Source organism: Lepidochelys kempii, chromosome 2 (assembly GCF_965140285.1).
Source record: "Lepidochelys kempii isolate rLepKem1 chromosome 2, rLepKem1.hap1, whole genome shotgun sequence".
Lineage (NCBI taxonomy): Eukaryota > Metazoa > Chordata > Testudines > Cheloniidae > Lepidochelys > Lepidochelys kempii.
The window spans coordinates 262,976,156-263,000,553 of NC_136381.1; the positions used below are offsets into that span (position 1 = coordinate 262,976,156).

Genomic DNA, 24,398 nt, shown 5'->3' on the forward strand with positions numbered 1-24,398 from the left:
TCATTTCAAGTGACCACCTCTCACGTTACCGCTTCTGCTTAACAATCTGTTCCAACCTGTATTTATCTCAAGACTCGTGTACACTAGGAAATTAGGTCGGCATCACTACGTTGCTCAGGAGTGTGAAAAATCCATACCCCTGAGTGGCATAGTTAATCTGATCTAAGGCCTGGTCTACACTAGGACATTTGGTCAATATAGTTACAGCGCTCAGGGGTGTGAAAAAATCAACACCTCTGAGCAATGCAGTTAAACTGGCCTAACCCCTGGTATAGACAGCACTAGGTCGATGGAAGAATTCTCCCATCAACCTAGCTACCGCCTCTTGGAGAGGTGGAATACGTACACGGATGAGAGACTCCCTCCCCTCGGTGCAGGTAATGTCGACACTGAAGCATTTCAGCTGCGCAGCTATGCCACTGTTGTGTTTTAAGTGTAGACACGCACTCAGACACTCTGCTTTCTTCCCCAGATCTGAAGAAGAGCTCTCAGTAGCTTGAAAGCTTGTACCTTCAACCAACAGCTGTTGGTCCAATAATTATCTTGCCTACCTTGTATCTCATTTATTCAACACTCAGACAGAGAATATTCACCTGCAAACAAACCAACCAGCACACCTGTCCAATTTTTGTGAATACTAGCGTTTGATACACATGCCTGGCCTATTAAATATGTGTAATTAAAGAGTTCACTCAGTTTAACAAAATCACCAAGAACAACATGTCATGGGTGTTGTAATGATGCTTATACTGTAATAGGGTAACACCATGTTAAACAGAGAGATGATGACTATATTATTGTATAATGTCTTTAAACAAAACCTCATTGTTGTAATGATTCTTTTGTTCCTGATATATATATTGCAAGGATTTGTAACCCCATAAAGACTTCCTAACTAAACAAATCGTATAAAAAAGGTGTCCTGATTAGAATCGCTGCACAGCTGGTGGACACAGCACATGCCAGGCTGTGAAAGAAATTGCAAATGAACTTTAATTATCCGATGAAGGGCCTGGCAGCTAGGGGTAGTCGCCATGGGGGGCCAGGATCAATTTGGTGCAGCACTGCCTGCTAATCAAGATTACTAGGTTTTCCACCACTGCCAAAAATAAATAACACTAAATCCACATGAAGAGCTCAATCCTGAACTGAGGGGAAAACTCCTGTTGATTTGAAATGTGTCCCCAAAACAGACACAGCCGAGGCCGGAAAACACAAATGTACAGACCAGATTCTGAGAGCTTTACTCAGCCTGTTACGAAAACTCCACTGAAGTCAAGGTCCCATCCTGCTCTTGTTTACACTGATGTAAACTCCATGAATTCAGTGGGAGTTTTGCCTGCATCAGGACTGAACAGAAACTTTAGATTAGCACCTGACGGCAGCTTGTAGACAGAGACGGGTTAAGATTTATTGGGGCCCTGGGCACAAAGGACATTGGGGAGACCCCCACACCCCCCACATGGCCCCACCCCCTGCTCCTCTCTTTCCCCCCATGGCCCTGCCTCCTGGCCTGGCCGGAAGTCGGCCTGTGGTAAGAGCTGCCTGGGGAGCCGGGGCTGCTGTGGGGAGCCCTGAACCCTCCACCTGTCCTGGACGACTTGCCCTGGAGGGCAGGGACATGGGCGAGGGGCTGGTCTCGGGCACCCTGGCTCCTCGCCCAGGACAGGTGGAGTGTCCGGGGCTCCCCACAGCTGCCCAGAAGGCACAGAAATAAATATCAGTGAAAATAAATGGTTCAATGCACTAAAAATGTGGCTATCTTAAAGTTTCGTCTTGTCGATAAATTGTTTGGTTTTGAATTAATAACCCTGCTGATCCTTGTGACAGTAGTTTTGGAGCCTGTAGTTTCAGGTGACTGAGTGTAGACAGCTGCAGCTGTCTGTGCACATAACACAGCGTTATGCCAGAGAACTCTGCCTAAGGGCCAAATATTGTAATAGCTGAGACATGAGGTTTTCTATTAAAACAGTGTTGTCTATTGGCAAGTGTTGGAGACTGGGAGTCAGGACTCTTGAGTTCTCTAACTAGCAGTGATACTTGATTCACTTTGTGCTTGGCTGTAGGCAATTCACTTAACCGCTGTGTGTTTCACTATACCCATGTGTAAAACGGGGGGAAGGAGAGGGGCAGTTCTGCATGGGAGAGAGAGGGAAGCAGAGGGGCTGGGGGGGACCCAGCTCCGTGAGGCAGAGGGAAAGAGAGGGGCTGGAGGGGGGCAGCTCCACCCAGGAGGGAGGGGGAAGGAGAGGGGCTTGGAGGGCAGCTTCACGTGGGAGGAATATGCTCAGTGCTCAGCCTACCACAGCTCCCCTCCGGCCTGGCCAGGGCCTGAAGTGGGTGGCGGGACCCCAGGGGGAGGGAGAGGAGGAGCGAGTGTGCAGGGCTGGAGTTCCGACCTACGGGGGGGCCCAATTGGCCGGGGCCCCTGGGCACAGCCCCATGGGCCTGTACGGTAATCTGCCACTGATTGCAGAGAGAGAGGGGAGCCAACTGGTGAGGGTGCTAGTTTGGGACTTAAGAAACCCAGGTTCAATTCTCTGTTCCACCAGTCTTCCCTGGGGCAGGTCACGAAGGGCTTGTCTACACTTAAAATGCCACAGTGGAACAGCTGTTGTATTGTTTCAGTATAGACGTTACCTACACCATCACTATTAGACGGACACCTGTCACAGATGATCTAGCCTCAGTGTGGGAGGGCTGAACTAGCTGACCTCTCGAGGTCCCTTCCAGCCCTACATTGCTATGATTCTGTGTGCTAGATACAAAGAGTGGGAGTGGAGACCCAGGCACAGAAAGGGAACTAGAATTGGGGTCTCCAGCTGGCACCCTTATTCATTATTGTGACGTAGAGTCTCTTGGAATGCTTGTGTTGAGGATAAACCCGACCATGATGTGCGTTAGTCAAACACCAGCTATCGGGCCCAATACAGGGGTAACGGGGTAAAATGTAATGGGCTCAGGGATACAAGAAGTCAGACTAGATGATCTAATGGTCCCCTCTGTCCTTAGAAATCCAAGAAAAGTCCAAGGCCAAGCAAACAACATGAAAGGGAAGAGTCGCTGCTCTTAAGGAAGATCCTGGCTTTTGGTCCTGTTGACCTGGGCAGTGGATGCTCCATGACCTGCCTGCTTTCTTATCCCACATTTCTCAGAGATGACCTGGGTCGGACGTAGAGGGAAATTAAACACCAGCAAAACATCCTGCTCCTCGTTCTCTTTGTGTCCCTGGGAGAGAAGGGAAGGGAAATCAACTGAAGGGTTTTTTTGTTCCAGATCTCACAGACGTCCTGCCGTACCAGTTACTGCTGCCGAGAATCTGAACTGCAGACAGCTCATGGCCAGCTGCAGCATTTACAAAGGTGCGGACAAGTGCCAGACAAAGGGAGTCACGGGAGCCTGGATGTGCTGCACGTCTGCCCCTGAGATTCAGGCCTAATACACCAGTCCAACAACATGACTATTGTTAGGGGAAGTACAGGCTGAGCTTCTGGTGTCTTATCCCCTTTAAAAAGAAAAGGAGTACTTGTGGCACCTTAGAGACTAACCAATTTATTTGAGCATAAGCTTTCGTGAGCTACAGCTCACTTCATCGGATGCATACTGTGGAAAGTACAGAAGATCTTTTTATACACACAAACCATGAAAAAATGGGTGTTTACCACTACAAAAGGTTTTCTCTCCCCCCACCCCACTCTCCTGCTGGTAATAGCTTATCTAAAGTGATCACTCTCCTTACAATGTGTATGATAATCAAGTTGGGCCATTTCCAGCACAAATCCAGGTTTTCTCACCCCCCGCCCCCCAAACCCACTCTCCTGTTGGTAATAGCTTATCTAAAGTGACAAGAACGTCTGGGGGGGGGCGGGGGGTAGGAAAAAACAAGGGGAAATAGGTTACCTTGCATAATGACTTAGCCACTCCCAGTCTCTATTCAAGCCTAAGTTAATTGTATCCAATTTGCAAATGAATTCCAATTCAACAGTCTCGCTGGAGTCTGGATTTGAAGTTTTTCTGTTGTAATATCGCAACTTTCATGTCTGTAATCACGTGACCAGAGAGATTGAAGTGTTCTTCGACTGGTTTATGAATGTTATAATTCTTGACATCTGATTTGTGTCCATTTATTCTTTTACATAGAGACTGTCCAGTTTGACCAATGTACATGGCAGAGGGGCATTGCTGGCACATGATGGCATATATCACATTGGTGGATGTGCAGGTGAACGAGCCTCTGATAGTGTGGCTGATGTTATTAGGCCCTGTGATGGTGTCCCCTGAATAGATATGTGGGCACAGTTGGCAACGGGCTTTGTTGCAAGGATAGGTTCCTGGGTTAGTGGTTCTGTTGTGTGGTATGTGGTTGTTGGTGAGTATTTGCTTCAGGTTGGGGGGCTGTCTGTAGGCAAGGACAAGTACTCCTTTTCTTTTTGCGAATACAGACTAACACGGCTGTTACTCTGAACTTATCCCCTTTAGGGACTGCAGTCAAAGCTGAACTCACTGGGTCTACACAGCAGCTACCAATAAAAGGCTAACCAGTTGGTACTTCATGGTGCTGTCTGAGACTCTCAACCATGTCCTTTATCCTTACAGTAGCAAATAGCTGCCCTTGTGTTCTTGTACTATGTGCTGTCCCAGAAATCTCTTGGGGTGGTTGTGCGCCGTTAGCTCTTCAGCAGCAAACAGAATTATTCCAAGATTTGAGCAGACATGGTAACTGTAACTCATGCAAACGCAGATGTAAGCAGGGTCTGAATGAACTCTCCCCTGATAGCTATCTGGGCGGGGAAAGAGACTTCAGGAGCAAATTGTATTTACATGAACACACCTACTCTGCTTAGATAGCCAGGAAATAGAGCACTGTGTTGCTTAAAGTGATCAACTTTGGCTGGTGTTGGGTTACAAATCACTTTAGTACTGAATGCAGGGGCAGTGAAATCTGTTATCAATGTTGTTGTCTTTATTGTATGAGTAAAGGGGAGCAGAATTGTGCTTAATCTATCCCAAATGAGGGGGTTACCCTCAGCTGAAAGGACCTCGTTAAGCCAGGGGCTCAAATGCCAGACCCCTGTGAAAGTAAGAGGTGTGAGGACAGTGTCCCAGCCAGAAGATGTGGACTCCCCCTAAGGGTCCCTGGTCTGGTTTAGCCTGTTTCTCCCCATTGTTCAAAGATAGAATTAAACAGACTTCATTAGGAGCCTTTTTGTTATGTTAAGTACTCAAGAAGAGCTGAAATCACTTGTAGTGGGGCAGTGTTTCTGTCCAGCCTGCAAAGAGCTAAAAATCACTAAGAGACTGACCTATAGAGGTCACAGCAGAGAGGCAGGTGGCAGTAGAAGGTGACTGACAGGTGGCCAGCGGACACGACCAGCAAAAGTGGTGAATAATCAGCTGGTGGGAGACAGCGAGAAACAGCAGCTGGCATGGCAGCCAGGCTGCAAGGAGCAGTGGCTGGCAGGGCGGCCAGCAGAGAGGAACACCACCTAGCGGGGTGGTCAGCCAGAGCAAGTGCTCAGATGGCACAGCAAGCCAGGTGTCTTCTTCCTCGGGTGGGAGATGCAGTGACACAGATGCACCTCTGAACCCTGAGTCCTCACTGACTAAGGAAAACCGCTGTGTGTGGGGTGTGGTGAGGGACCAGAGAGAGGCACAGTAAAGGAACTTTTGGTTATAGAACTCAAGAACATGAGGCAGAAGACTCTGCCCCTCACTCCGGGGTGGGCGTCCTGCTCATAGTTTTAGGTTTATGAATCCTGCTTGCAGCATTTTCCCTAATTAATGTCGGGTGACTTCCCTCCTTTCATTAAAAGTTTCTTTCCTACACTCAGACTCTGTGCTTACCAGTGGGGAAGTATTGCCTCTCAGAGGCGCCCAGGAGTGGTGTGTAATTTTCCCAGGTTACTGGGTGGGGGCTCAAGCCCATTCTGTGTTGTATGGTTGAAAAGGAACCCCTAGATATTGAACCCACCCCAGCTGCTGCCAGCGCCATCTGGCAGAAGAGTTACACAAACCAAGGCTCTGTCCAATTCAATGAGACTTTACTAGCATGGCAAGTTACACTACTGTTAAAAAGAGACAGACCCCCTTCAGGTATTTGTCAGAGGTGTGCAAGAGCTGCCCAAGGTAGGGTTACATGCTGTGTCTGGGTCTGATCTCCTGCATTCGTGTGTCATCGCATCCATTCTTCATTTGGTTGCTACATAACGTAACTCTGATGCTTCCTGTGTCTCCCCTTCCTCCCAGCATCAGGCAATATTTTTTCTGATCACTTTCTCATGAGAAGTCTTTCACAATTCCCAGTGTATTGGGTCCATTTATACTATCTAACACCATCTCCTAGTGGTCTTCATTTTAAAGTCATCAACATCTAAATAATCAACTTTCCCAGAAAGTCAATTGTAACTGATGCTGATGCCAAGCAAGCCAATACAAATGTTTATAACCATCCCTGGCATTGGGCTGGCAATTCCGAAACTCCAGGGATCATAACAAACCTGTCCGAGTACAACCTGTCTACATAACAAACCAAGGGCAAATAAAACTGCCGCATGACCTACTTCAAGCAGAATACGCTACTTAGTTCCGTCTCCTCCTCTTCTGAACTTTTTAAGCCTATGGATTTACAGGTGAATATATCCATAGACCTTTCTTCGTGCTGCTGTACCTCTTGGCCTTATCGCAGCAGCTCCTACTTACTGCAAAGGGCTGATAGCTCTGTCTGTCGCAGATGAAGGTTGGCCAAGAACCGGAGCGGCACGATCATCCCTTGTTCTTCACTCCTTAAGTTTCCTGGGTCTTGATATTCAGATGATTTTGGCCTCACTGCCATTGCTCCATTCTCATAGCACCCTGTGCCCTTGCTCCTGCACAGAATCACATGGAAGGCTAAGCGCAGGCTAACAGAATTCCACATATGGATTCAATGCAGGAACCACTGGGAGAAATTCCCTGGCCTATGTTAAGCAGGAAATCAGATGAGATGATCACAGTGTTTCTTCTGGCCTTAAAGCCTATGGCTATGTGTATTTGGCAACACTACCAGTGTGCCACAATCTCTCGCATGGCTTGGCGCACAAAAGAGGAGAGCAAGCGTACTGTTACTGGTGGGGGGGGGTCAAAGGGGACATTTATTCCACCCTCCTCCAAAACTCACCTTTAAGGGGCTCCAAATTATTGCCAGAAAGGCCAGGATCTGTACAAAGTTATCCAGCATTAAGCAGTGGAACGGCAGCAGATTGCAGCATCTCCATCCTTTATGATAGGTTTCAGAGTAGCAGCCGTGTTAGTCTGTATCCACATGTACTCCTTTTCTTTTTCCATCCTTTATGTAAATCATAAATCACAGCACAATACTGACCCAATAGCCAAATATTAAGTGTTTTAACTCTCAGAAGTGGAGATTTTTCCAGGGGTCCAACTAGTCTCTGGACTTCTGGAAGGTCGGTGGTTTTTTTAAGTCGTGACATCCAGGGCCTGCCCACTAATCACCCCCTAAATAATGGGACCCGAGAACTGGCTCTGGAGGAGACAGCTGGGCCATAACTGGCTGTGGTGTTGGAAAATCCATGGTAACCACCAGGGCAGACTCTTCCCTTTGCCTCTCTTTGCACCTTCGGCGTCCCTCCCCCAAGAACTCCAGTGCAGCGCAGAGTTGCCCTGGGTGGTTGACTCACTTTCTCAGCTGCTGCAGTATAGACCTAGCCTAAGCCTCATCTCCTCAAATTCTGCTCCCACAGCCATGGGTGATTCCCATGTAGGGTGACCATATTTCCCAAAGGTAAAATGGGACGCCACGTGGGGCTAGCCTCATTTCCCCCACCCCTCGCTTCCCTATGCGGGGCTGGCCTGAGCCCTGCCCCTCCCTCCCCATGCAGGGCTGGTGTCTTTGCTTGCCGGAGCCCTGCCTGCCCCCCGCCCGAGCCCTGCCTCCCCCACCAGTGCGGGGCTGGCATCACTGCTCACCCCCCCTTCTCCCACATGTTACTCTGCACTGATCAAGTTGGCAAGAGCAAATGGGACAAAGGCCCACTTTTGCCAAAAAAGTTGGGAGGGCCTGCACAGGGCTTAAAAAAGGGACTGTTCCGGCCAAAACAGGACATAGGGTCATCCTACTCCAATAAGACTGATCCACTGCCAGCTTTCACAAGTGTCACCATGGGCTTGCCAGCTACATTGTCTCAGAGAGCTGCAGACAGAGAGGCCGTGCAGTGGAGGCCTTGAAAACTAGTATCCCGTACACTGTTCTCTCTCTGTGTGAGAGTGAAACCATGGAAAATGGCTGTTGAAAAGCAGCCAAGGGCAGTAAACCAAAGCTAGTGCAGAATCAGTGAACTGTTATGGGGCTCCATCTCAAATTGATCCCTTGTGACTAAGGGAATCTGGACACGCTATCTGAAGAGCCCGGCTCTCTGCCCTGAAGAGCAGGACCATTTCCCCAAGTCATTGCTTACCAATGATCGTTCACGTGTTGCAGGAGGAGCCAGGAGAGTGGCTGGTCCACTGTGCATGACATGCGCTCGCTCCCTGAGGGGCAGACAGGGGCGGAGGAGGAGAACCAAAGCCAATCACACAGCGGGGAGATTCACTGCCTCCTTCCCCTGCTCCCCCAGGCTCTGCCAAGCTGAGTGGGTGGGGAGCACGAACAGCACTCAGCCCTGGGGCGAGCAGAGGCCCCTGCACTTATGCTGTGATCAATCCTTGGCTGGATAACAGGGAGAGAGCATAGTTAGAGTTTCAATACAGCATTTAGCCATGGTAACCGTCTGATGCTGGCAGCTTATTGCATGGCGCTGGAGAACCACTGAGACCTAGCGGGGCTCGCTGACACCACCGAAAATATCCAGGAAGCACTCAGCAAAGCTCGCTTCCTCTCCGCCCTCCAGAAAAGGCTGTTTCAGGCTCTGCCGCGGCTGGGCTTCACTCTGACTTATAGATCGGTGTCCTGCTGGGCCAAGGTCAGAGGCACTTTGTCTACCCGTGGCACTAACAGGAAACATGACTGCTGTACGGGAGAGGCTCTCCCAGCCCGGCCATGCCACAGCTCTGAGCCACCGTTCTAATTGGTCAGCGGCCTGGCTGGCTCCAAGCATAGTGTAATGCCACACACCACGTTTGACACCTGATTCAAAGCCCACACTCATCGGGGGGGAGCCTTTCCATTGATTTCAGTCAGCTCTGGAGTGGGCCCTTGGGTAGTAACCACGGCTGCCAGCCATGCCTCACCCCTGCTAGAGGCCTAGGCTGGGCCACGAGGGCCTTTCTGTAAGCTGGCATGCGGCATTTTGCCACATGGGCAGGCTCCCCTGGCTGTGCCCATGGCATCAGGTTGGCATAGCATCCTTCCTCTGTGCAACTGGAGACTCTAGAGCAGGGATACTCACACTGAGGCTCGGGAGTCCCAAGTGGCTCTGTAATGCGTCTCCTGCAGCTCTGTGCAGCACATGATATTAAAATGCTCTCTGTGATTGTTCCATCCACTATAGTGCTATATAGTCAATCCATGCACACGCCTCTGGCTCTGTTGGGTAATGCGGATTGCTAATTCGGCTCCTGAACCCTTGAGGTCTGAGTATCATGGCTCTAGTGTGTATGCACCTTGCCCCGCTATACACACGCCGCTGGCTCCAGGTTCTCTGTCAGCCGCTAGTGCACTATGGGAGAACTGACCAGCTTTTCCCACAATGCATTGCCGCAGCTGCCCTGTAGCAGCTGAGCTGCGCGTGGATACACACAGTCAGGAGGCGGAAAGACTGTGGGATGGACACAACTCACCATGTGTTTGCTGTAACCAGCTTGGGTGACAGAGGGTCATGGAAAGGTTACAGAAACACAGCTGGACAGGCAGCGTGGAGAGCCCTTTTGTCCTTGCTGAATGAGAACGCGTGCTGGAGCCATCACTATGACGGGCTCCTCACTCAGACAGCCCACAACAGGAAATGACAAGTGTCCTCAGCAAACAAACAAAAAGCCGGCAAGGAGCTTGGATGGCTTGGGGAGGGGTTGATAATGGGGTCTAGGACCCCTCTAGTCTGGCAGGTTGCTAGCTACACTGAAGGCAGTTACCATCCAAAGGCTTTTTGGTACCCTACAAGAAACAGGCAGAGTCATTTCAGTCTGGTTCACAAGGAACAGGTGCCCACAGGATGCCTCAGCAGAGATGCAAAGGATTAAATAGAGGCTAACCTATCCTCTCAGCCCATAGGGCTAGCTTAACAGAGCTAGGCTTTTCCCGCATCCACATGGGTCCCTGTCCTGCTGACAGACGGGAGGCTTTAGTGTCCAGGCTGGCAATCCGACACCCTTCTCTAGTGGCACCCTTCTCTAGAAAAAGATCTTAAAGACAACAACAATGGTGTTGGGGCAACATAGTCGCTTTCCAAAGACTTTTGCTATACTGGCAATTGAGCTGATTGGGAATTTTTCGACTAAGCTTTTTTTCATCCGAAAATGCAGATTTAATTGAAACTGAAAACGTTTCTGAGAATGTATCAGTTCCGACTGAAAGGTGTCTCAGGTCGAGGATGGAATTTCTGGTCAAAACAAGAGCAAACCTGCCTTAGGATACCAAATAGCCCAGTGGTTAGACCACTCTGCTGGGATTTGGGAGACCCAGGTTTCAATCTGCACTCTGCCTGATTTGGGCCAGGCACTTGAATCTAGATCTCCCAAGTACCAGGTGAATGTCCTAACTAATTGGCCATTCTGGGGTGGGTCTCCCTTGTTTTTTCCATGAAAAGTTTCAGAAGTTTTCATTCTGATGAGAAATGAAACCCAGATGCGGATACCTTGATATTTTTCATGAAACAGAGCTCTTGTTTTAGCCCTCATTGACAGATTACAAATAAATCCCCAGCAAATATTTCCAGCCCCAGCATGCCCTGCTTTTTATGGCACAAGTGCCTCCATACAGCTATGCATATTGCCCTTGCCTAGTAACAACCTAACCCATGCACACGCCTCCATTGGGAAAAAGTGTGATGGTCACCATTTTGGCTGACACCCTGGCAATTTACCTGTGGACCCCCAAAGCTAAAAAGCACAGGCTGCTACAGCTTGAGTTAGAGACCCAGGCTCTCTAACTGGCCCAGCAGCAGCCCCCTATCCTCTGCAGATTGGGCACAGAAGAAACCTTGTATCACACACACATCGGGGGAGGTGGGGTGTCACACGAGCACAAACCGCCATGATCATGTGGCCCGTAGCGCTAGTCAAAAAGTTTTTCATTCAAATGATTTTCTGATGAAAAATGCTCTTCTCACAAAACAAAAAATTTTCAGGGGAAAACTTTAGTTTTGCTGGAAAATTTTCATCAGAAAAACCATAATGACGTTCCCGGCTGACCGCCAGGAAGGTTCACCTCCCGTAAGGGAAATTGACAAAAACTTTCCTGGCCCAGGTTGATCACAGAGACACTCTGCAGCTTAGCCTTCCACCGAGCTCCAGGAGCTGTAAAGGCAGAGAGCTGGAGCTCTCAGCCTTGCTCACTCCTCCGCAGCTTGCGGAGCCAGAGTCTCTGCCTCTCCATCTCTAGAGATTAGAGGGACGGGAAGGGGGAAATGGGGAGATTAGCACCCCACCTCTTTGGCTCCTGGAGCTGCAGGGGAAGGGAAGGGAAGGGAGGCTGAGTAGCTAGGCCCTCTGGCCAGGGAAGGTTCTGGTCAGTTTCAGAACTGACATCGACAAGAGCCTTCCAGGAGAAAGGATGAGAAATTCCATTTGGTTCTTCTGAAATGGAATTTCTCTTTAAAATTTCCCACAAAAAAAATCTCACCTCTGACTTTTCGTCCTAATTCAAAACAATTTTTTTAAGTGAAGTTTTTCCGGAAAAGGGATTTCCTTCTTCCAGCTCGTCCAAAAAGCCCTAAATTAAACACATGCTATAAAGGACAACAATACTGGATGTTTACAGAGCGACTTCCGATCCCAAAGATTCCAACGTGTGTAACAAACTGCGCTTCCCCTACCAATGAAATGCAGCCACCTCTGAGGTGGCATGCAGCAGCATTCAGCATCAACAACCAGGAAAAGTAATTGGGAGTCCCTGGTTTTGACAAAGCTTACCAAATATGGCATTAAAAAGCAGCTACTCACACCAATGTCTCAGTTCTTAGGCACTTGCAAGGAATTGACTGTTTCTCCTAAGCAGTCTGCTACGAGTGATATTCCCAAGAGTTCTAATGTACCTGGAAAAGTCTGTTCACTGTGGATTCAATTTCTCTTTTCATTAAACACTACAACTGTATAAAGAGCTGCATTATGTAAGATAAAGGATGTTAAGCAAGCCAGATGCAAATTAAACTGACATGTCTGTCATTGGGTGGACGGATATAACGTGGCAGCTGCTTCCCCAACATTCAGGCCCCATCTCTGTCTCCAGCAGGATTCTTCTGCCCCTGATTTTCCTCACTGTGATTAAATGTTGGAGTGTTTTTGTGTGTGTGTGCATGAGAAAGAGCATGCAGGTGTGTGATGTGGGTGTGCATGTAAGTCTGTGGAGTGTTCTGAGTGTGGGTGTGTACACACTGCTGTGCATGCATGGTGTTTGTCAGCAGGAGTGCTGCAGAGAGTGTGTGTGGTGTTCGCGCGGCACACGTGTGGTGCTGAGAGCGCACAGGAGTAGTTTGTAAGCATGACTGTTGTGGTGTGGTAACACAACCTGCTGAATTTGTGTATGCAAGGTGTACTTAGAGCATCCGTGTGGAGTTCACATGCACTAAATGGGGTGCGTATGGTGTTTGTGCCAGCATTGTGTAAATGCTTGAATGTTTTGTCTATTAACCCTGCTCAAAAACAGTTTTTCACCCTCGATCTTATGCCAACTTCCCATGTCTCTGCATGGGCCGGCAGAACAGCGGAGGAGAGATTTTGTTAACAATCTACAGTTCCAAGAGAAAATGAGCGAGATCAAACAAGCTGAGAAGTAGTATATGTCAGAAAACCTGTTCTTTTTGCAGGCAGGCTAGGAGAGGCAGGTTCTTTGGCCAGCTGGAGTGCTGCTTTATGTGCCAATGTGAATACTACTAGCTTGGTGTGGGTCTCTCTCGGCTATAGACACTGCAACTCAATCTCCATCATCATCATCTTATTCCGGCACTCTCAGCCAGGAGTGATGCTGCCATATTTCTGTAGGATTTCCAGAGTCTCAGCTCCTGGAATGTGCTCAGTACCTCTCCCAGAGCCTCTGCTGTACTGTAATGTAACTAATACGGTGCGTTTGAGAGAGAAATCAATTCTCCCCTGGCACCTTGCTTCCCTGTGACTGAGCTTCCCCCTAAAATAGCCATTGACAATGAAGACATCATGAGCCAGTCTCCTCCATGCCCCTGCTGGGTGGTAAAAGTTAGCTGCTATGGCTTGGATCTGTCCCTAGGTTCCATTAGGACTGGGTCGTCCCCATGTTCCTCCCTTAGGGCATGTTACAAATCTGGTCTATTTCAGATGGATTATTCTTACGGCCCTTGTGCCGGTATTTGACCCTCCCTTTGGTTTTTCCCATTCCTCCCTCTGGAGTTGGGAACTGGTCCCTTTGTGGGTAAAGTGCTGGCTACTGGCTTTGTGCCAGTTCTTCTTTTAAAGGCTGACGGCCCGTGGCTGGCTGTTTCATTTGGGGCTTGCATTATACAATCATTGTAATATCGGGCCTAACATTTCACACAGCCCCACAAGGGGGATGGCTCTGGCTTCTCTCACTCCCTGAGCTGAGCACATGGCAGACTCAGTCCCTCTGTGGAGGCTGCAGCATCCTGCGTGGTAGAAAACAGACAGGACTCTGTTATGCTGAATATACAAAGGATTATTTACTGAAGCTGCGGGACATTGACACTAACTGTTGTCCTCCCTGGCTCTCTACCTCCCAGCCTGACTGACAGAACCTGTGCTACCTACCATTATCACATTCGTTCTCACTAAGTCCCAGCTTGGATCTTGCAATCACAGAAGGGACTGCCACACCACATTAGACTCCTGCCTACCCCGGCACATATTGGACACTACAGAGAGAGGGCCAAGGACTGCACGCTGCTGTCAGACTACAAGAGGTGCTGGTGGGACCTCCATCTTTGGGACAAGGCAGTGTGTAGTGATGTGGGGCGTTGCTGACTTTGGGCCTGACTGAGATGTCCCAGCATGCAATGGATTGGCGACATCACCGCTGACCAGTGCTGGAGCAGGGGGCAATCTGGCAGTGGAGCACGGAAAGTCAGTTTGATTTTTATTCAGTAATGGGCTGCTCTTTTAGGGTCTGAAATGTTCTCAGAAGACAAAGCAAGAGGAATATGAAGTTGAGAGAACAGATGGATAGTGACTAAAACAACTTCCTTTGGGGAAGACTCTCTGCTCCAGGACAGAGCAGGGGTACCAGACTCTGCTAGCACAGTATGCACTGGGATATCTCAGCACAAGGAAATGTCAGCCATCATGGTGCATTATCTGTGTGTGCCTGGAAAAATACAAAATGTGACATTTTAAACAATCATTAAGAAGGCTGCCATAAGTCTAGCTCCCTGGGAGTATGGACGGATCCTTTCTTTGTGCCTCTCTGCAGAGACCAAGAACAATGCCTCTAGGAACAGCTGACAATGCACAACCCCACCACAGCCCACCACACAAATAAATAAATGGCTTAAAGCTACAATTAGATTAAGGTCAATCTGCATAACTAATGGTTTATTCAAACACATTCCGCCCCTTCTGTTCCTAAATTGTCCATGAAGAGATTGCACTTTGTTCAAACTTATTTCTCAAACAAGCACTTTGGAAAATTTTACTCAGAAGCTAAGCAACTTAATATGATGATCTGGGGACTGCGTCTTTACAGTCTGCGGTGTACTGAAAACTGTGTACAAATTGTAGAGCTATCACTTTAAATTTCTAAGGCATTTCCTTGCATTTCCTTTGCAGGCTAGGTGGTTCTTTAATGAACCCAAAGGCAGCACTGTTAAATGCCATTCTCCATTCACCATACAGTGAAACGTTTCTCTTGCCTCATCTAAAAGACCTTTCAGCTCAGCAAGTCATTCTGTTTCTCTGGTATTTGCAGTACCTGTATATAAAGTGCAGTGAAAAAGTTAGTATGAATTTTCCTGGCATGCGCTCTCCAACCATAAACCAGATTATGGACTGGATGTGCCTGTTACTAGATGCTCATTTTACAGTTGTCGTGACGCTACCAGAAGCAAAAGGATTACTTTTTAGCTGTGATCAGAGTCAGCCTGAAGACAGACAGCCTTGAGTAAGGTGGGGTGAATTGTGCCTGTGTCTGTCTGTCTGTCTTAGAGAGCAGCCTGCTTTGTCTCTCTTTGGTTTTGGTTCTTGTGTTATTGTTCTGAATTCTAAGAAATAAAGTTATATTTCACTGCAACCTTCCAGTATTTTATGTTTTATCTAATTTCTCTGTGTGTGCGTGGTGAAAATAACACTGTTTATGAGTTGCGTGTGAGATCATGGTCTCTGTATGTATCTTTGCCAAGCTGCAATCTCCATTTTGAAAGTATAAGCCTCCTGTCTTCTTTATTATCCTTTCACTTCCATGTTGGACTGAAACTCTAACTGGGGAACTGGCAAAGGCCTAACAAAAGTGGACTGTTAAATCTGGATGGAACTCTATTAAAAAAGAAAGCACCCTAGACGAACAGCTGGCACCTACCTTTACGGTTGCTACCTTTCTAATTGCTGGTAACTGGACCCCCAAGGCTCCCCCACTCTGCCCCTTCCCCCAAGGCCCCGTCCCCATCACTTGCTCCTCTCCCCCTGCACCCACCTCCGTCACTCGCTGGATTGTCTCCACCTCCCTCGCCCCCTCAGCTGGGCTCCCTCTGCTTCAGGGCTGGGATGGGACCTATTGCGGCCTGACAAGGAGCCTGCCTGCAGGTAGGAGGCAGCCCTGGCTGAGTGGGGCTGGCACAGGTTAATGACCCAGCACCTTTCCCCACCCTGCGGTCACCAGACTTTTGGTATCTGGTCAGTACCAACTGGATGCTGCCAGGTCCCCTTTTTGACCAGACTTTCTGGTCAAAAACCGGGCATCTGGCAACCCTAACTGGCACCCATGCACAGAAGCCAAAACCCGGATGGCTGCAACCCTACCTACCCTGGAGAACTGATTTGTCAGGGAAGAGGTCACCTAGCAATGAGGTGACCTGCCAGAACTCTGGTCAGCTGTTGAGGCCAACCAGGGAGTCACCTGACAGAGCAGGCCGGAAGATTAAAGAGGACCAGAGTGGCTTTAGATGATGGCTCCTCAGCCATTTTTACTCCTTAAGATGAGGGAAGCAACTGCAGGAGCCAGATGAGGCAAGGGAAGTGCAGGACATCCTGCCTCCCTGAACACAGGGGAAGGGTCAGCTGGAGAGGGGAAATGCATGTATGGGGTATTATTTTTGTAACAATCTGTACATTTCTCATACAAGTAAGTAAAGAGCACTAATGTATTAGATGCCTGTACAAAGTATCTGTATATGCCATATGCCCCGTGAGACAGCTGAACTGTGTCCCAGAAGACTCATACCTTCGGTGGGATTGTAGGAGAGAGTATGTTTAAATTACAGGAAAAAGAACAAGGAAAAAGAACTTGTGGCCCTTTAGAGACTAACAAATTATTCCCCTTGCTTATTTTCCCTCCCCCCCCCCCCACTGTTACTCACACCTTCTTGTAAACTCTTGGAAATGGGCCATCCTGATTATCACTACAAACATTTTTTTCTCCTGCTGATAATAGGTCACCTTAATTGATCACTCTCGTTATAGTGTTGCTACACCCATTGTTTCATGTTCTCTGTGTGTATATATATATCTTCCTACTGTATTTTTCACTCCATGCATCCAATGAAGTGGGTTTTAGCCCACGAAAGCTTATGCTATAATAAATTTGTTAGTCTCTAAGGTGCCACAAGTATGCCTCATTCTTTTTGCTGATACAGACTAACATGGCTACTACTCTAAATTACAGGAGCAGCACTGGTTCCAGGGGCAGGACAGGGATTGCATGGATGCAGCTCTTGGGAGTGGGAAGGTGCTAGACAGAGAGTCTGCACCCAGGCAGTGTGTCTGTGGCCCCTATGACTGGGCCAGTACCTGGGCTGTGTTCAGACTCCAGAGGCTTGGTCGCCTTCCAACAGTCTGGTGGGTTGCCAGCAGGGGAATTCCGGTTCAGACTTTAGGAACCTAAAGTCCCACTGAAAGTCAAGGGGACTTAGACTTCTAAGGCCAGGAGTACACAAGCAAAGGTTGCTGGCTATACTGGTGAAAGCCATAGCAGTGCACCCTCTTAGTGCAGATGCAGTTTGTACTGGTAAATGGTTCTTTTGCCGGTATAACTTATGCTGGTTCCTGGAGCAAAATAACTCACACCACCAAAAGCATTTTTATGGCCGTAAAACTGTCTCTAGACTAGAGCTTTTGCAAGGCTATAAAAATGTCACAAACACAGATCACACCTCTAAATGATACTGCTGTATCAGCAAAAGTTTTTACCCTTGGCCTTAGTCACTTAAGTGCTTTTGAAAATGTGGCCCTCTATGAACAATTCTTAGTCAGTAGTTTGATTGCAGACAGCTTGTGACAGGAATTCAGAATTCAAGATGTTTTAACTGGACACAGGTCCCATGACGTTGCGGTTTGCTGAGTGGATGGAGCGTAACGTAACTCTTCAGATCAAGTTGCTACTGCAAATACTTATGATCACCAATCTGAAATTGGCTCTCTGCATTTCTGCACTATTGACTTGAAAATCTGTTTCTGCAAACATTCCTGCCAGTGAACCCATTCACTAGAATGGTCACGGAAAGCAAACACGAATGGAGTATGGACACTGCTAAATCAATTTACATAAGCATTCAAATCAACATTTGTTGAGGAGTTTTTCAGTAGTATACACCCAGCTGTAGCTAGTCTTGCCCAATATGTATGCTTAAGTTCTGTGCATAGGCGCGGGAACTAGCAGTGCGGGGGGTGCTGCAGCACCCCCAGGTTTTACACGGGGCTCTGCTCCTGGCCCCACGACCAGGGTCCCGACTGCTGGCCTCACGGTAAGGGCTCTGTGCCTGCCCCTGGCTGTGGCCTCAGCCTGGGCCCCCTTCCCATCCTGTCCACGTCCTCCCATCCTGAAGCCATGGCCCTGCTCCCGGCCCCAGCTCTAGGGGCGGCAGGGAGCTTAGCCGGGGGCAGTGTGGGGATGCAGCACCTCTACTTTAAAAAGTCTTCCAGAGTCACTGTGTTCTGTGCATCATGATTGGGGCACGTTGGTTCTGACTTACATGCTTTTCACATCTGAAGAGATAAACTTACTGCGTTATCGTCTGACTATTTTCAGTCAATTATACCCCCCAAAATCCTGGCATATAATGGTCTTTTTTCTGTCCTTTTTAAAATCTCTCAGTGGATGCTAAAGTCACCATGTGGTCCACAGTAAAACCCTAAATGTTTGTGGTGTCAAATAAACAATCATCAAAAGTAGACAAATGAAAAACAAAGTTTAAGAGAGATTATATAATGCAGCCTATGATCCGGAGAGAGAAAGTCAGATTGAAAGGAGTGAAGCAAGCATTTGGTGGAAATACACACGGGTTTACAACGGAAGTGCAGATTTTTGCTGTCGGCACAATGTATGCAACCACTTGAAGAATTTTAATTGTGGCTTATTTTGTACATGGGTCTAAGCGGGAGCCAGGAGCTTTTAATACCAAGAAAGCAATTTTGTATGCAATGCCAGCTCAAACAGGAAGCCATCAGAGGGGCCATAATTAGGCAATAAGACACTCCCAGGCAATGGATTTTAGGGGATCTGTTGGACGCCTTGAGTGGTGTTCAGGGACATGAGGCCGAAGGGCATGGGACTTTCAGAGAGCAAGAAGTGCAATTATTTCCAAGGACTACGCTGGCCCAGAGTGCCTGCTTCCTCTTAGCAAGAGAGCATAGAAAGAACTCTAAAAGAAATAAAAAACGTTAGAGCTGCCCATTTTAGAGGGGCTAGAAATACAGCTCTCCAACTCACGAATCATGGCAAACCAACTAGAATGTGGCACACTCATTCTCCCACCTCCATATGTGGAACAGTGTCCTGCTTTCAGACTAAAATGCAGTGTAAGTCAAAAGGCATCTTCCAGCTTTCCATTTGCCTGTGTAGATCTGCTGCACTGCTGTCCTGGGTAAAGGACTTCCACAGTGGCATCCGATGCATCATGCACCAAGGGCAGACAATTGTAACCCTGTCCGCTCATCACACTGTCTCACATACAGTTTGGTGGCCTGGGACGGGTTCACGGGGTACAGAAGTGGTTGGGGGAAGGAGGAGTTGCTGGGCACTGCACAGCGGGATTGGAGCAGGATCCAATTTCTCATAGTGGGAGGTAAGAAGCCAATCAAAAACATGCTGCTCCCTCCACATTGTCACACCAAGGGTTACCCTGGGCCCAGCTCTTCTTCGACGGGGGCAGTCTCCTTTTCCAGTCAGTGGCTAGTCAAAGCAGCGTGACTCTGGGGAACCACAGTTACTCTCAGCCAGCTGGATGAGAGTTCAGACCTGCTCCATTTGTGTGTCAGGAGAGGATGAGCCAAATACAGAGAGGAGTCTAAGTTGGCAGAATTCACCCCCCAGACCTTGCCAAGAACGATTTTGCTCTCACAGTGGTGTAGGTCAGGGTAACATCATAAAAGCCAGCGGTGTAACTGGCACCAGGACCTCGGTACACACCTTACAGCAACTTAGACATCACCTCCCTGCCCGCCAACACATTCATCTCTGCATTTGTCCCAGTAAGCCAGCCCAACGCAGCATGACTCGCAGAGAGGGGTGTAGTAGGAAAGGCAGCTAACCGGAGAGTGTAAGAGTACGTGAGGGAGGCCATCCCCTATTGTAACTTACCTGTTCTCTTGCCCCATCCAGTCCATAGAGAACGCAGCCACTCAGCTCAGCTCCCCTGCCCTTGGCTCCGACTGCGTCACTTCTTTTTCAAATCCTTCCTTCGGCTCGCCTGGCTCCACTGCACCAAATTCAAGCCCTCTGCAGTTGCCTTCAGTGCCCTACATAATTCTGCCCCTCGCTACGCCCTGCCGGGCTTACTGCATGGGCCTGCATCCCCATCCGGTCTGCCAGCAATGCCCACTCCAGCGCACTGTTGGTCCACCTCTCCCCTGCCCTTCCCTCCACATCACCCTCTGACCCATGAAACTCCCTTCTCAAGCTGGCCCACAAGGTCGCTGCCCTGCACTCATTAAATCTCTCCCAAAGACCCACCGCCTCCAAGAAATGAGCCGATGATGGGCCGGAGCCAAAGCCCTCTGCAGGCCACGAGAGGCCTTCCATTAACTCCAGTGGGCTTTGGATAAGGCTCTAAGGCATCTGTTTATCTGTTTCATCTCTTCACACTCGAGGGAGCTGCCCATTTAGGGACTGAATGCTGACAAGGAGAGGCCTAGAAGCACCGGCAATAAGTCTGGGGGCCGCTGTCAGGGGAGAGGAGCGGGTGACTGCGGAAAGAAGATAGGCACTTACTGACTGTTGACATTCCAGCCTTAATGTTAACTCGGGGTTATTTTTGTACCTACACACAGTGCTGCAGAGCATGCACATTACGAGACAGGCAGACACCCGTATTTACCGCTAATCTTGGCTCAACGAAGCTTCCTGTCGGGGAGACGAGGAACATCTGTGCGGGATCTTGAAGGCAGCACAGCACATCTGTCAAGGTGGTGGCAGCTCCCGGCGGGTTTGCAGCCGGTTTTGCACAGATAAGTACTCGCTGATGTTACAAAGTTGCTCCGTTCACCGGGACCGTTTCAATCTGGGCAAACCCTCTTTAACCCTTGTTCTACTCATCACCCTCAGAGACTGCAGCGGTGATCCAGTTGGCAGAGGGGACGTCACACTCACAGCAGAACTCAGCCCTCCCTGCCCTGCAGCCTTGGATAATCATCGCACATCACAGCAGGAGGTGCAACCTGGAGGGGGAAAGACATTGGACATGGGTCTGCTGGACCACTGCACAACACGAAGGGCTAGATTCTTTTCTCCTGTACCCTGGCCTTACTTCAAACAGTCACTCCAGATTTACACCAGTTTAAGTGAGGCTTGGTCTACATTGAAGATTGGCCCCAGTTATAGCCCAGAGGTGTGGCTGCACAAATGCAAGCTACAGAATAGACAGACTACTGTATATTGGACGCTGTGATTTGCACCTGCTTGAAATCAGGATGAGATGCACTGGCTTATATTGGCTTTGCCTGCTTACATCAGAGCAGCCACACTAGTGGCTGAAACCCCCAAGGTGGACAAGGCCTGAGCTCTAGATCTGGACCCATCTCTCTCTGCTCAGGGGCCTGCCAAAATGCTCCTCTTGTGTAATTCAGTGCTTACGTAATGCTTTGCTGCTTCTCGTATTTTACTGCTGGAGGCAAAGGCCGAACCAGCCAGACAAGTGCAGGATGTACCCCTGGCTCCAGTTTGGCAGGCAGAGTGAGCATGAATAGGTCTGAATGAATGCTTCCCAGACAGCTAGCTGGGAGGGAGGAAGAGACCCTGGGTGTGATTATGTAAATACAGTTTGCTCCTATTTTGCTTAGGTTTGCTATATATTCAGCTGATGGAGCGGTGTTTTGCTCACTGTAATCAACTTGGCTGGTGTTGGATCACAAATTGTCTTAGAACTGGATGCCGGGGTAGTGACATTGTGGTCACCAATGCCCCCCACCCAGGCTGGGAAGTGAACTCTGCAGATGCACCTCTGAACTCTGGGTCTGCACTGACCAAGGACAGCAACTGTGAGTGGGGTGTAAAGAAGGGTCGGGCACATGAAGGGTCGGGCACATGAAGGCACATTTTGGGTTGCTGAACTTAAGAACCTGAGGGGAAAAGGGCACTGCCCAACCTACTTGGGGGTGGATTTTTACTCATGGTTTATGTTTATGAACCCTGTTTGTGGTGTTTTCCCAAATTAATGCCAAGTTACTTCCCTCCTTTTAATAAAAGTTTCTTTTCTACACTCAGACTCTGTGCATGTGAGTGGGGAAGTTTTGCCTCTTAGAGGCACCCAGGGGTGATGTATAAATTTCCCAGATTACTGGGTGGGGGCTCGAGCCGGTTCTGTGTTGGAACGATGGAGAGGAACCCCTAGATATTGAACCCGGCCCTGGTTGCTGCTGGCTCCACCTGGCAGAAGGGTTACAGACCATTTACTGTGAGTCGGTGAGGTGGGAGGAGGAAATCATTCGCCGCACTGTGCATCAGGTCAAAGCCGAGTCTGCGAGAGGGGAGTGATCTAACTGGGCTCCTGCGCTCCCGTCGCTGGTCACAGGAGCGACTCTCTGCCACATTCCCGTGCCCAGCCAGCCTTTGAAAAGCAAGGCAGGGACACAGCCCTTGTGGTTAGCGAGAGCTGCCTTCTCACCCTGGCGCAGGGACACCAGTCGGCATCCTGGCTGAGCCGGGAAAATCCTGACGAGAGGCAGAGCCCAGTGCTCTGAACTCCTGCCCTTTCCACAGCTCTTAGACCAGTCCTGTTCCTTGCCAGCCTCACAGCCACACCTCTCAAACAGGCCCCCACGAGATCCCCCCTCAGCCACAACAGCCTCCTTTCTGTTCTCCCAGTGCACACACACAGATGTTGCCTCCCTTCAACCCATACAAAATACAGCCACTCAGGTCATCTCCCCTGCTCAACCAATTGACCAGGTCCTTCACCACTCCCAGTCCCTCCACTGGCTCCGCATCTGTTAGCCCGGCAATTTTAAGCTTCTGGTCACCCCCACCCTTACAGGTGTGTCCCTCCCTTATCCTTTAACCACCAGCCCACAATGCCGCCGAGCCATATCCCCTAGCGCTCCACCCCCTCTGCACCACCTGCATTCTCGCCCTTGTCGTCTCGCTCGTCATCTTCTCCCACAACTGCCTCTGCAGTCTCGTGTGCACGGTGCAGGCTCACCGCGCCCTGCCCGCACGCCACGCCCTCTTACAGACCCACTCGTCCTGTGCAGCCCCAGTGAACCTAACTTCTAAAATAACCATCCGACGGAGCGGGCTGTAGCTCACGAAAGCTGATGCCCAAATAAATTGGTTAGTCTCCACGGTGCCGCAAGTCCTCCTTTTCTTCTCGCTTCTCCTTCCCGTGCCCTCTGCCTCATACCGTGAGCTCTTCAAGGTGGGACTGTCCCCGCTTCGCTGCCTGGAAAGCACTAGTACACACTGCATACTAACTCACAAAGCGTAACAACACTTCCTAGGTGTGTAACACTAGCACATAGGGGGCCCCGCTAACATCAGAGCCCCCTGGGGGCTAGTGCTGTCCAGACACACAATAAGAGAGAGCTCCTGCCTCGAGAGCTCACACTTAGCGCTTAAGCAATGCTTTCCATCTGTAGGGCTCCAAGTGCTTTACAGAGGTGGAGATCATTAGAGCTGGTTGAAAAAAAATGCCTGTTATAGGTCAGGGAAATTTTTTGAAAGAATTGTTCTGCCAGATTTCCCCAGGATACGTTTTCCAGGTTTTAACTGGAACTGAAACCTACACATTTTTTGTTTTTTGAAAGCTATTTTGGTAAAAAATAAATGAATACAAAAAACAAAACAAAACATGGCACCTTAGAGACTAACAAATTTATTTGGGCATTCAGGGCCCCAGTTCCGAAAACCAACAAAACAGAACCAAATAGCACTCCGGTTCTTTTTTGCTGGTTTTCGGAACTGGGGCCCTGAACGCCCAAATAAATTTGTTAGTCTCTAAGGCGCCATGAGTACGCCTCGGGTTTGTTTGTTTTTTTTTTCTGGCTGATGCAGCCTAACACAGCTACCACTCTAAATGAATACAGTTTAGTTTTCAATAAAATACATTGGTCAAATTTTTCCCAGTTTTTTAAAAAATAAACTAAAGTGAAAAACATTCCAAGACAATTTTGGTGTAGGTTGAAAACCCATTTTGTGTCAGAAAAATTTCAGGTAGGTCTATTCAATTCTCCCCATTGTACACATGGGGGGACAAGGAAGCAGGGTCAAATGACCCCTTACTGGCCTTGGCTGAGACCTAACCTCTCTGGACCTGATTCTCCGTTACTCTGTGCCTGCATTTGGAAAAGATATCACTCTTGGGGCAGCCATGGACTGACCCAAAAGGCAGCCTTGGGGCTGCTCTAGCTTATGCTCCAGCTGCAATAGTTTTCTAGGGATTGTCTGCCACTTTACACTAGCGGAAGCAAAATCTTTCCCTGTCACGTCTCATCTCTTCTCTTCCCCAGCTCAGTCCCTTCACCAGGGGAACTGAGAGAGAGGCCGGACTAGCATAGATCTGTTCTGGGAGCCCTACACCAACAGATAGAGCAATAGGTATTACCTGGGAGCCTCTTCCCCGCCTTTATGGCCTCATTACAAAGAGACAAAGTACAAGAGCAAAGAGACAGAGTACAAGGGAGAA

The 24,398-nt window shown here is 49.0% G+C and overlaps 1 protein-coding gene across 2 annotated transcripts in view; it reads right to left on the minus strand.

Annotated features, from left to right (window-relative positions):
- The window catches only part of GJC2 (gap junction protein gamma 2), a 112,357-nt gene extending 91,305 nt beyond the window's left edge, over positions 1-21,052 (minus strand). For both annotated transcript variants that reach the window (XM_073334822.2, XM_073334823.2), the window contains exon 1: positions 20,598-21,052. The gene's annotated coding sequence lies outside the window, so the exon portion shown is untranslated. The remainder of the gene's footprint in view (positions 1-20,597) is intronic.
- Between the last annotated feature and the right edge of the window lie 3,346 nt (positions 21,053-24,398).